The 14,367-nt window shown below is 41.0% G+C and overlaps 1 long non-coding RNA gene across 1 annotated transcript; it reads left to right on the forward strand.

Moving 5' to 3' along the window:
* Positions 1 to 1,694: 1,694 nt before the first annotated feature.
* Positions 1,695 to 7,582, forward strand: LOC133649814 (uncharacterized). Its single transcript, XR_009826154.1, has 3 exons — positions 1,695 to 1,752; positions 5,042 to 5,134; positions 7,500 to 7,582. It is a non-coding gene; the product is annotated as an uncharacterized LOC133649814 (long non-coding RNA).
* The last annotated feature ends 6,785 nt before the right edge of the window (positions 7,583 to 14,367 follow it).

A 14,367-nucleotide genomic window follows, 5' to 3' on the forward strand; every position in this document is an offset into this window, starting at 1 on the left:
GATAGATAGATAGATAGATAGATAGATAGATAGATAGACAGATAGATAGATAGATAGATAGATAGATAGATAGATAGATAGATAGATAGATAGATAGATAGATAGATAGATAGATAGATAGATAGATAAGGCTGCTTCCGATTCAAGTACAGAGAGGTAAGAAACTCCAAATATTCAATTTGTTTTATTAAAGCAAATGGGACTAAATCAAATTATCAAATACTTTTTGGTCCCATTTATCATTTCATAATATCATTACCATAACATTTTCTATGAAAGTGAGTAACTCCCTTCTGTTGCTTGTAATTACAATGTGCAACCTGTATTAACAATGATTAGAAAATATGAATTTAAGTTAAAGAAAAAAAACTCCAAAGGCATCTACGCCGCCTCACCCGGTGTCAAGGTGACCACCGCACGTCAATAGAATGTACTCCTACCTACAGTAGTTTTATGAAGGAGTGTAATAATAATGTACCGTATTTACCATGGAGAGCGGACTCATACGGTATCTCCTTCCAGCTGCAGCTCTGTCAGCAGCTGTTCCATATTTTCATGGATACATTTCTGCCGTTTAGATATTTTTTATTTTTTTATTTTTTGATGGCGTTACTCATTCTGCTTCAGTAAGGTGACACATGTTGATTTATTTTTTTAATTCAATGATTATCATCCACTTCTTCTCAGCATTGTCCTTCACACAAACGTTCTTCCTTCCCATGGTTGGAAACCAAAGTTATGTCCATCTCTAGCTATAAGCTAATGCTAGCAAGTAATATCAGATGTTTTGTGCGGATCTTGCTGGGTTCACTGTGACATTTTAGGTTGCTTGGTATTCAGATTTTTGCGTGCAGCTTAAAGCATAACAGCTCTTATCTCAAAACACTCTTAAGTTGTGTTAAAGCAAATTCAGCAAATATACACTTGGGTATATTCATACTATAGTATAGTATAGTATTTATACTATAATATACTTAAGTTCTTTTTTTCTTTTCTTTTTTAATTTATTTTGGCCTCTTTATGTTCGATCTTCACTCTGCTTGCTATTTACTATCTATTATTTTGGAGACTGATGCATGTTTTAGTTATTTCTAATCAGTTGTGCGAGGTGAAAGAATGTTGACTGTTTAACCCAGAGTTGTCAAATGTACGGCCCGAACAGTTTTTATTCGGCCCGCAGGATGAGTTTGCTAAGTATAAAAATGAGCCAAATTTTTGGAATGAAAGAAACAGCTGTTCTAAATGTGTCCACTAGATGTCACAATAGCAATTATTTCTATCTTTGTAGATGATACTACATATGTACAAAATAAACCACATGATGTTAGTACATCAGTCGAGGAAAATTATCAAACTACATAAATAACATATTATAATTCGATTTTGATAATTTTTGTATCATGATAGATTGAAAATTAACACCAATGAGTTGACTGAGGAACATTGTCACATAATTTATTCAGAAAATATGAATCACTCCAAATAAACTATATATACTATTAAACCTGTAAGACCCCTCGTTGTAAAATTACAACGTTACCTTTAACCATCCTAAAAAACAATCTGTTATATGTTTTTATTTTTTTTACCACATTTACATAGTCATTGGCTCCTATTGTTCAGTCTCACAATGCTATTGGATTGTACATTTGTTTATAAGTCACGCCTTCTGGCCATGAACTCACACAACCTCTCAAGGTTTCCTTCAAACAACATCTATTCGTTTCATTGTACCGGATTCATCAGATTCAAGTAAGTAAAATGTCTTTTATATATTTTTTGGTTGTTATTACAATGTCTAGAGCAGGGGTGTCAAAGTCAAATGGACGGAGGGCCAAATAAAAAATTTAGCTACAAGCCGAGGGCCGGACTGTTCGAATGTTCATTGAAAAATTTTTAAATGACGCATATAGTCTAGTGAACCTAATTGAACCTACTGAAAACCTAACAAATATATTCCAATATGATCAGATAAATAAAGCAATATTTTCTTATGGCTCTGTCAGTAATCTTTAATTTTCAACAGACACAAAAGACAAATTTCCTTTATATAAAAATCCCCATAACATGAACATTAAATGAAAGAAACCGGTATTCAAGGCACCATCAGTAGCCTATATTTTCTATTTTAGCAAAAGTGGGCTAAATTTACTTCAAAGAAAAAAACAATAATAGCAATTTTCTATCATCCACTCAACTGAAATATTTTTAAAATATAATTGAATTGAAATACAATAAAATAAAGTGCAAAAATCTATAAATCAAAAACAACACTTTGTTTAAGGAGAAGTAACATGCAGTGAAAACAAATATTAAACTTTAACTTTTAAACTTGAATTGAGTAAAAACTCTAAATATGTGATTGCACAGTAATGTTCACATTAAACCCCCCTCCTCCCTCCGTGGGAGGGAGGCGAGTTGGGTGCCCGAAACCCCCCGCTGGTTTCGGCCCGCCCCTTGGCGCGCGTGGCACGGCGGGCTCCGCGACCCGACGGCTGGCCCTCGTGGCTTGACGGCGGGCGCGTCCCGACGGGCCACGCGTAGGGGTCAAACGCAGAAGTCTCAGGGCCTCGTGGTGAGGGGGTGGCCTGCGGGTTTCGGCCCGCTTGACCCCCCCGCTCCGCTTGGCGCGCGCGGCACATGACGGGTTCCGCCACCGACGCTCGGGCTGCAGCCCGACGGTGGTGCGGGCCCGGCGGTGACGCGCGGTTTGGGGAAACAAAGCAGAAGTCTCAGGGCCTCGGGGCCGGGTTTCGGCCCGCCCCCTTGGCGCGCGTGGCACGGCGGGCTCCGCGACTGACGGCCGGGCTGCAGCCCTTCGGCCGGCAGGCGCGTCCCGGCGGGCCGCTCGCCCCCTTTCGGAACCTTGGACCGGCATCCGCTTGGTGCGTGTAAAAGATCTGCGGTCTGCGGGCCGGTTCTAATAATAAATCAAGATCATCCCAAGGGCCGTAAAAAACCTTCTCGCGGGCCGGATATGGCCTTGACTCTGACATATGTGGTCTAGAGCATGTACATATGTAGTTTTTGTGGAACAGATGCATCAAATGTCATTTAGAGCTTGTTATATAATTGTTGCAATTATACAACATTGGGTGAATGTGGTAGTCAAATGGCTGGATTGTTGCAGTGGGCTCAAACAGGTTGTATTCCCTCCACTACATCACTGCCTGAAGTATTTTCTCTATACATGGATAGTATACATTCTACCCTTGTGTTGTGTTCTGGTCAAATTTGACTGATTTAAAAGTTGTATCTCTAAAAAATGTAGTTAATTGATCAGCCTGACCTAAAATTCCATAACTTCAGTTCAGAATTCAGTTCTGGGGAAAGGAATTTTCCGGACTGTGTGGATGTAATGGGGGTATGCATGTTTTCCTTGTAGTATGATAATTAGAGCCATTAGACCATTTACATTGATAGAATTTGGACACTTTTGTCCAAAGCGACTTACCAGGCAGACACTATTGTCGACCCTGAGCACTTGGTCCACCACCTGTTGCTGATGTGATGCCACACAACAGATTCCAATCCCTGTTGACGTCATTACATTTTGTAAACAACATGACAGTATCTGAGATGGAAAAGATAGACAAACTATGGAAACTCAGACTCTGGCTTGATTCATTCAGAGAGAAATGCCTGCAAGTAGTACCAGAAGAGCACAACTCTGTGGATGAGATGATGATGCTGCAGACACTGCAAGACAGGGCGGCGTGGCGAAGTTGGTAGAGTGGCCGTGCCAGCAATCGGAGGGTTGCTGGTTACTGGGGTTCAATCCCCACCTTCTACCATCCTAGTCATGTCCGTTGTGTCCTTGGGCAAGACACTTCACCCTTGCTCCTGATGGCTGCTGGTTAGCGCCTTGCACAGCAGCTCCCGTGTGTGAATGGGTGTGTGAGTGGGTGAATGTGGAAATACTGTCAAAGCGCTTTGAGTACCTTGAAGGTAGAAAAGCGCTATACAAGTATAACCCATTTATTATTTATTTACCAACACACAATGCATAAAGTGTGATGTTCGCCTTTGTTTTACAGATGACAGGGACTGTTTTTAAGACTTTCTCCACCAAATAAAAAAGACGTCATGACTAATGTCATGAAAAGAAAAAAAGAGGGGGGGAAAGCGTTTAAGAGTTTTATCTTGTTTCATATTTTTTATATTTGTAATAAATGACTTCATAAAAATATAACTAATGTGTGATTATTATTAATGGTATATATCGTTGGGGGGATAAGTAAGCAATCAACCCTGCAAATGAACCCTTAGTTGTTCAGACAACGTGAGTACAAATACAGAAATTCTGCTCCCATCAAAGCCCAATGTTGCAATATTACAACATTTCTCTAAAAACATACTGTACATAAACATTTTTATTTTATTTTTTACTTTTCAATACCTGCATCAAATGCCTCCTACAACAACATCTGAAAGGTCAAAATTTTATTTTTTTTAGGTTTTTCTATATTTTTGTCTTACAGGGTTAACCGCAACAGGTAATTGTAAAAAAAAGAAAAACATTACGATTTATACATTTTCAGAATGTGCGTTTTCTTTTTTTAAACAAAGAAAACAATCTAAAGTTGTCTTTATTTTTAAGTTATCGTGCCGTGATTTTACCGGTCCGGCCCACTTGGGAGTAGATTTTTCTCCATGTGGCCCCCGATCTAAAATGAGTTTGACACCCCTGGTTTAGCCCCAAGTAGCCTCAAGCTGACTTAAATAAGATCCACGGTCAAATTCTTACAAAGTAGGAACTATAGCCTCAGATATTTATATTTTTTAAATTCCTTCTTTTTCCTGGAATAGCCATGAATAGGGTACTGCATATGTCAGTGTCTCACACTTACTGAAGGTTGTGTGATCAGTTGTCACCGTGCGACGACCTCTGCATCTCAGTAGAGTCTTTTCTCCCATGTGTGTGTGTGTGTGCGTGTGTGTTGTGCATGAGTGTGTGTGCGCAAATATACTACAGCTGCTCAGCCCCACTGGCAGGTAATGAGAAGTTTATGTGTTTTCATTACTCTGTGCCTGACAACAGAATCACTCTGAGGGCTGTTGGCAGCGACTGAGACTGGAGGAATGGAGTCAAATCAGATTAAGGAGCTGAGATATATAGTCTGTGGTGCCACAGGTGAGCGGGTAGAAGTGACTGAACTGATACCACCCACACACACACACACACACACACACACACAGTCACGCACTTACATATATAATAAACACTTTTTAAGTCGTATTAGTTATATACGGCAAAGTAATAGAGAAGCATGTGTGCGTGTTTGCATCACATTACATCTCCTGACTGCAAAGGGAGCGTTGGACGTTAAAATTGAACAAATGCTGATTGGGGACTGTAAAACAATGTAATGTTCCCTTCCTTCCTATCATATATCCCGATTAGGATAGCTTCATTTTTTTATTGCAACAAGCTAATATCAAGGATTGACTTCTACTGTTTTTTCTTCCAATACAACAACAAAGACTCACTCAAAAGGAAATGAAGCGGTGAAGGCCCAACAAATATTGTATATTGGGTAGCTTTCACATTTGAATCTATGCAGTACCAATTCCCAATAACTGGGAATCCTTTACCGTTACCAATTTTCGGTACCTTTGTATGTGTTCAAATGTGGTAAAAACTGTCAATTGTTTAAAAAAACTTTTTTTTAAACACATTTAACACTGAACTGTGCTGTCTAGTTGTTATCTTGCTTTCTTACACACTCTGTGTCTCGTTTGCAAGTACTGTACAGTACGGTATTAAATAATAGACATTGCATGCAGTTGCAATTCTTAGACGTTAGATGGCAGTAGCGTATAGACTACAGTGGGTTGGCATTGACAGGAAGTAGTCTTGTCTTTTGCTGACCCTAAGCTACCTGTTTTCCCACCGTCATAAACACATTATTGTAATGAGCCGTTGCCCGGATCATGTTTTGTTTTAGTTTGACTCCCTTAGGTCTGTTTTCAGCACCCCTGGGTTTGTGTTTCTTAGTTGCCACGGGTGCTGATTATTTTCACCTGCCTCTGATTAGAGTTTGGGACGCTCACCTGCTCCCCAGCACTAATCAGAGAGCTATTTATTCCTGCTTTTCGCCACACTCAGTCTGGCTTTTTTGTTTGCTCCTGCAACAAGTTATGTTAGTACTCCTTTGATTCCTGTTTCTATGCTAAGCTTTCCACTGCTAGTTTTTTTGCCTTAGCTCCCCAAGCTATTCGGCACGCTTGTTCCGTTTTGTATTCCTGCCTGACTGATTTATGGACAATAAATCATTTTCCTACCTGCACACTGCCTCTGGAGTTCCGTCTGCATCTTGGGGAAATGATCTGCGCATTACCATGCGACCACCCAACCGTAACAATTATAAAGCACCTCGTCTGCCAGAGCATAAAAAGACGGAGCAGAAGGGATCAGTGTTTCCAACATAGTGAGTTTGTCGCTATATTCAATAAGTTATTAAACCTCTCGCTCCTTGACATTTTTTTTCAAAACAGTAGCAACAAATAAAGAAGATACTTTTAGCGAATCGGCCGTTTAGTATTCACATTTAAACAGATACGGTACCAATTCCACGGTAGTCGATCCCCTTATTCAACGGTACAGGTTTTTTGTACTTTTGTGTGTGTTCATAAGCCAGTAGCAATGTGAAGGTAGGATGCTTTTTAATCTTTTTTTACACTAGCAGATTACAAATTTAGTAGCTAGCTATGCATGCTAAGCAGCAAACAAAAGGCTGCCGTATGAAGCTAGAAAAACAGTAACAAAGTTAAGGCCCAAATAGCGAACAGCAAGAAAGTCTTTACAAGAGGAATAACAGGCCAACGCAACTGTCGCTGGGGCGAACAAAAATCCCGCCCCGGGTGACCTGTGACATGGCTATTTAACGCGGAGTGATTAAAAAGGTGACAGGTGGAAACAATAATCATAAAAACCGGCAGATGTGTTAGCTCAAAGGCTCCTAGCAAAGAAAATGTAAACAAAAGGAAGCCATAAGCGCAAAAAACAAACCAAAACAGCAAACATAATACTCAAACAAGCAAACATAATACTCAAACACAAATAATACATGATCGCAGGGTACGGATCATGACAAAAATCTAAATGTTTTAACTTATTTAACACTGAGTTTATAATAATAACTGCTTTCCAGATGTTATACCTTGTTTTTCTTGCACTTCTGTCATTTGCAAGTATGCATTCATTTCAGTTTGTCCTAATTATGTTGCTGCAGTCAGGATATAGTCTTTGCTATTAAGTTGCCAGTCTTGTCTTTTGTTAAGCCCTACAAAATGTTTATACTGTAAGTATTGTACTTATTGCACACCAGCTGTTTTGATTGCACATTAGTTTTAGTGCCAAATTTGGACGTGTCAAACTGGCCATGTAAAATCGCTAATGCTGATCTTTAGCATGTCCATGGCAAATTTATGTCAATTAGCATCGAGCTGGTACATTTTGTAAAGTACTGTACTTTTAAGCGCCTTCTTTGTTACAGTTCAAACACCTGCCGCTTCTCACTCTGCCGTGCGCTCCGCTGAGCACGCCTCGGGACACGCCCACGGGCGTTCCTCTCCTGCAGCAGCCGCGTCTCCGCGCAGCTGCGCTCACTCAACATTCAACACACCTGGCGCTGATGAGATCTTCCCTGCCTTCTTAAGCCAGTGTGTCCTGCGTTCCAGTGCCAGAACGTAGCTACGTATACCAGTACAGTAAGCCTTACACGTCTCTAGCTTCCTTGCCTACGTGCTTCCTCGCTCTTTGTGATTACCCTCCTTTGTGCTCATCGTGTCTTGTCCTGTGTCGTCATCCAGCAGCCCCTCGTCATTTCCTGGTTTCAAGCTGTGTGTCTCGTCTTCCCGGATCCCCTCTGAACTTCCTGCTGCCTTCCCGGATCTCAAACTCACTCAACGACGCCTCGCTCCAGCCCCTGACCACCTGCCTGTCCCCGGACCTCCGAGCCTGCCCTGCCCTTTCTGGACTTCCGCATCGATCTCAACATGCACCTTCAACACCACCGGTAACACTCTACATATAATCGCTTCACATAGTCACTCCCAAAATATTTGGATTAATCACACACATCATTCTGGTGTATTAATAAACACGCTGCAAGCTAAACGACGTCCCTGCCGTCTCCTTCTCCACTATACCGTTACATTCCTCTTGCTTTGTTGGCATAAAACAATGTAATATTACCTTAAAACAGTGCTTCGCAAATATTTTCTGTTACGCCCCCCCTAGAAAGAAGAAAATATTTCCCGCCCCATTATTTGAGAAGGACTGCCTTAGAGGGAGTCTGGCTGGGTCCACTCAGTGCTTTACTGCTTTTTTCCTGGCCAAGTGCTCGAGCCCGTGCCAAATTTTCAAATGGACGTGAAGTCACGCGCAACAATGGCTTTTTGCCGATATCCAATATTCCGATATTGTCCAACTCTTTAATTACCGATACCGATATCAACCGATACCGATATCAACCGATATATACAGTCGTGGAATTAACACATTATTATGCCTAATTTGGACAACCAGGTATGGTGAAGATAAGGTACTTTTTTAAAAAATTCATCAAATAAAATACGATGAATAAATTAAAAACATTTTCTTGAATAAAAAAGAAAGTAAAACAATATAAAAACAGTTACATAGAAACTAGTAATTAATGAAAATTAGTAAAATTAACTGTTAAAGGTTAGTACTATTAGTGGACCAGCAGCACGCACAATAATGTGTGCTTACGGACTGTATCCCTTGCAGACTGTATTGATATATATTGATATATATTGATATATAATGTAGGAACCAGAATATTAATAACATAAAGAAACAACCCTTTTGTGTGAATGAGTGTGACTGAGTGTAAATGGGGGAGGGAGGTTTTTTGGGTTGGTGCACTAATTGTAAATGTATCTTGTGTTTTTTATGTTGATTTAATAAAAAATAAAAATAAATAAATAAAAAACGATACCGATAATAAAAAAAATGATGCCGATAATTTCCGATATTACATTTTAACACATTTATCGGCTGATAATATCGGCCTGCCGATATTATCGGACATCTCTAGTTTTGACATATGGCACTGTTTTCTTTAAAGTGAATCGGTACTCGGTAGTACTTTGGTCGGTACCTATAAAAGTATTGAATTCGGTACCCACCCCTAATTAAGTATTTCTTTCCGTAGAAAAAAAATCGGGTAAAATCTTATATTCAGGGTTTAGGAAATTCATAAATGCAAACCAACAGGTGGCACTTAACGACTTCTCCCCGACTAAGTCAGAGCTTTTCTTCCCGTCACTCACACACACAAACACACCAGTGACGCAGAAAGATGCTTTTTTTTTTTTTTAGAAAATCTTGTAATGAGGTCAGTGCGGTAGTGGGGAAAGGGTTGGGGTCTCTTAGCAAGCAGGTCAGTGGCAGCATTTGGCAGAGCATTTTGTCCTCACTATGCAAGACAGAGGGAGAGGCGTGAAGATTGAGAAAAGACGCAGCATAGCAGAGCTGGGAATCAAGCACGATAAAGGAGAATTGGAGTGAGGGGGGGGAAGGATGAGAAACATAAGTAAACAGCGGCTTGCCGACGACAACACATCCTCCAGAGACCATCATCTATTTTTGTAGCCTGACAAGCATGTTTTCTCTCTCTCTCTCTCTCTCTCTCTCTGAGTGAGCCGCATGAGAGAGCAGTTCAGGCGAAGAAGGGGTGTCCCAGTGAAAATAGAGTGAATCAGGGCACATCTCTCTTGAAAATTCCATCGTTCTCACACAAATTTCATCTCCCAATGGATGCCACGTAAGTGACTTGGGCAGCATTTGCATTGCCCACCTCCCTTCTCCCCGCACCGTGTCCTCTGACTCACTCACATGCCGATTCACGTGATTCGCGCGCCTGCGAGGCTTTGCATGTGTGAATATGCAGATAGCATATTTTTGCCTCACGAGCGAGGCCCGTGTTTGCACATTTGCACGTGCCCGCCGGGGCTTTTAACACATCTCGCGGAGAGCACGGGCGCACATGCGTACGTACAGTACATGCATATTAATGCACGTTGTACATCCTGCAGCAAGGCGGACATCTTTAGGGTGTCAGACGAGGAGGATAGCAGAAGACGGAAACAGCGGGCGGTCGTGTCAAAACACACGGAAAGTCATCAAGACAAGATGAATGATCAAATAAGATCAGCATCTTTTGAGAGTTACAGTCTTGACTGACAAACAGGAGGTGTATAGAGTTGATGTCCTTTGATTCATAACCATACACTAAAATGGCATTTGTATAGTCGGAATAATGCCTTCTGTGCAGCTTTTAGAGCTGAGCATAGTGCAGGTAGAAATAGTCGTGCTTTGTTTTATTTGCTTGATCGGGGAACATCACATGTTTACAGTTGCACAATTCAACATATCCAAAAAGGAAAAAGCAGAGCTTATTTAATTTGATGCAGTCCGGCTTCCTCCCACCTCCAAAGACATGCACCTGGGCATAGGTAGATTGGCAACACTAAATTGGCCCTAGTGTGTGAATGTTGTCTGTCTATCTGTGTTGGCCCTGCGACTTGTCCAGGGTGTACCCCACCTTCCGCCCGAATGCAGCGCTGAGATAGGCTCCAGCACCCCCCGTGACCCCAAAAGGGACAAGCGGTAGAAAATGGATGGATGGATGCCTTCAAAGTGTGTCAGACTGCACTAATAAGGTTTGGGAGCGAGAAAACATAGATCATGTGTAGCGAGAGATGGCTTATGCTGTAAAGAAAGACTACAGGCAAGTTAAAGGGGAACTGCACTTTTTCGGGAATGTTGTCTATCATTCACAATCCTTATGTGAGACAAGCACACTTGTTTTTCATTTTTTTATACACTCTAACTAGTAAATAAACGCTAGCAAGAGTCAGCTAACAAAGAAAGTAATGGAGTTCGCTCTATCCCGCCTATAGAGCGATCTAAAAACCTCCATCAAGATTGTATGCACGCCATAAGTATATGTATGGGTAACACTTTAGTATGGGGAACATATTCACCATTAATTAGCTGCTTATTAAAGTAGTAAAGACTCAATTTAGAGTTATTTGGACACTAGGGGAACATATAAGGGTTAGGGTTAGGCTTAGGGTTAGGGTTAGGGTTACTAATAAGCAATAATTCTGAGGTTATTGAGGGAAGACTCTTAGTTAATGGCTAACTGGTTGTATAATAGAATAAGGGTTAGGGTTAGGCTTACGGTTAAGGTTACTAATAAGCAAGAATTCTGAGTTTATTGAGGGAAGACTCTTAGTTAATGGCTTACTTGTTGTATAATAGAATAAGGCATTAATAAGTACTTAATAATGACTAATTAAGAGACAATATGTTACTAATTTGCATGTTAATAAGCAACTAATTAATGGGGAATATGTGTTCCTCATACTAAAGTGTTACCTATGTATGTATTGTAGTAACAAGCATATTCATAATAACATGTAATGGTTACGTATTTTGGTTATTTTGAATCATACGGCGGCCTATTCATTTCAAAGACGCTGTTATGATCCGTTGCCCGGATCATAGTTTTTTTACGTTTTGATTTGCTTGTTGTTTAAGTTGTGCTTCAGCACCCCGGTTTTGTGTCTCCTTGGTTGCTATGGCTATTCATTGTTGTCACCTGCCTCTGATTAGTGTTCGGGACGCTCACCTGTTCCCGGGCACTAATCAGAGAGCTATTTAGTCCTACCTTTCCCCGTCACTCAGTCTGGTGCTTTTGTTTGCTTTACGCAACTGTGACATTTGATGTTTCCTAGTTCCCCGTGTGTGTGTCTTACGTTTGTGTTACCTTGTGAGCTATTCTGTTAGCTTTCCTTGTGCTTGGCACGCTTGTTTTGTTTGTTTCTTGTCTTTTTGTTTGATTTATATAAATCAATCATTCTTCTTAACCGCAAGCTGCTCCCTGTCGTTCCGCCGCATCGTGGAAGGACGACCTCCGGCATCGTCATGCCACGATCCCGTTACAGACGCATCATAACCTTCACTATTTCCTCCAACAACAACCTATTACTAATCCTGGTAGACGTCATGTGAGCCAACAATGACTACTTGGGGACAAATGATCCAGAACCTTTGAATTTTGAGCCTGAATGTACTGTGGATGAGCTACAAGTTTTAGAAGCTGAGTGTCAAGCAGATTATTGCTAAGTGCTTAACTAGTAATATGAACATAGTAAAATAGTCACTTACTGTACATTCTGCTTTCACTGGGATGTTGACTGATGGGATGTTCATATTATCCCATTTAGATGAAGTACTGACACAGGTTAAAAATAAAATAAAAAAAGTAGGCTCAAACGAGCATCTTTGTGTCTTTCTCGCGATCTCTGGGTCCAAGTTGGATGTCAAAGTTGACCAACTTATCGATTTATGGCCACAACCTTTTACTCTATAAGTGAGAGGCATGATTTATAATCTAGAATTAAGTCTCACCGGCTCAATATGTCAATAGCTGCATGAGTTAGTTACCTCTCTAAGTTCAAGGCGCCGCTAAAAAGAGTTCCTCTGCGTTAGCGGTTATCACTATCCATCCATCCATTTTCTACCGCTTATTCCCTTCGGGGTCGCGGGGGGCGCTGGAGCCTATCTCAGCTACAATCGGGCGGAAGGCGGGGTACACCCTGGACAAGTCGCCACCTCATCGCAGGGCTATCACTAATACTTGGTTAATAAAGGTCACAACATGTAAATGAAGTATTGTTGCCGGTTTTTGGATGTTTTTTTAGAGAGCTTAGGTGGGCACAATAGATGACTGCTTTGTTAGCCACCTCGTAATATCACATTGACAAAGATAAGACCTTCTGGAGGAAAGTTCTGGTGTCAGATGAAACAAAAATGGAGCTGTTTGGCCACAATACCCAGCAATATGTTTGGAGGAGAAAAGCTGAGGCCTTTAATGCCAGGAGCACCATTCCTACCGTCAAGCATGGTGGTGGTAGTATTATGCTCTGGGCCTGTTTTGCTGCCAATGGAACTGGTGCTTTACAGAGAGTAAATGGGACAATGAAAAAGGTGTCATGATCCGTGGGCCGGATCATGTTTTTGTGTTTTCTGTTAGTTTTGGACTCCTTTTGTTATTGCTTGTGCACCTGTTTGTTTCGTCACCATGGTTACTTATTATTTTCACCTGCCACTTGTGTTCCCGACGCGCACCTGTTTGCCATCACTGACACTATTTAAACCTGCCTTTTTGTTCACTCGTCCTGTTCTCCTTGTTTGCGGTAAGCATCAGTCACGTTTTCTGTATTCTTGTTCCAGACTCTTGTGCTAGTGTTAGCCTTAGCTTCCCGTGCGTTCGGCACGCTTTTCTTTTGCTTTTTTTTCTGTTTGGCTATGATTTATGTGAATTAAACCATCTCTTACCTTCACGTTTTTGTCCGGAGGGTTCGTGTTGCACTGGAAGAACGATCCCGCACAAACATGCGACCCCCACGCGACAAAAGGAGGATTACCTCCAAATTCTTTAGGACAACCTAAAATTATCATCCCGGAGGTTGGGCCTTGGGCGCAGTTGGGTGTTCCAACAGGACAATGACCCCAAACACACGTCAAAAGTGGTAAAGGAATGGATAAATCAGGCTACAATTTAGGTTTCAGAATGGCGTTCCCAAAGTCCTGACTTAAACTTGTGTACAACGCTGAAGAAACAAGTCCATGTCAGAAAACCAACACATTTAGCTGAACTGCACCAATTTTGTCAAGAGGAGTGGTCAAAAATTCAACCAGAAGCTTGCCAGAAGCTTGTGGATGGCTACCAAAAGCGCCTTATTGCAGTGAAACTTGCCAAGGGACATGTAACCAAATATTAACATTGATGTATGTATACTTTTGACCCAGCAGATTTGGTCACATTTTCAGTAGACCCATAATAAATTCATAAAAGAACCAAACGTCATGAATGTTTTTTGTGACCAAAAAGTATGTGCTCCAATCACAATCCAATCCAATCATACATATATATACATATATATATATATATATACAGGCTTCAACTTATGTGTGTGTGTGTATGCCAGCGGCCTCGCCTCCACCCGTAGAAACACATAACTCTGAATGACTGACAAATGGCTTCATTCCGTCATGGATAACTCAAAAACTTATGGGCAGATTTTGATGAAACTTCCAAGCAATATCAGAAATTGGATTAAAAAAAACTAATGATTAAATTTTGAAGGTGAGCCGTATCATTCTGAATTCTGGATTTTTTTTTTATTAGCAGAGGTTCGGCCTAGCGGAGGTCTGCGCTCTCTGAGTACTTTTCTCGTTAGAAATTTCAATCTCAGGCGGTCCCAAGTACCAGTAGGTGGGATCCGTGTATCTGCAGTGGTAGTCGCACCAATTTTTTAGGA

This window comes from Entelurus aequoreus, linkage group LG05 (genome assembly GCF_033978785.1).
Source record: "Entelurus aequoreus isolate RoL-2023_Sb linkage group LG05, RoL_Eaeq_v1.1, whole genome shotgun sequence".
NCBI lineage: Eukaryota > Metazoa > Chordata > Actinopteri > Syngnathiformes > Syngnathidae > Entelurus > Entelurus aequoreus.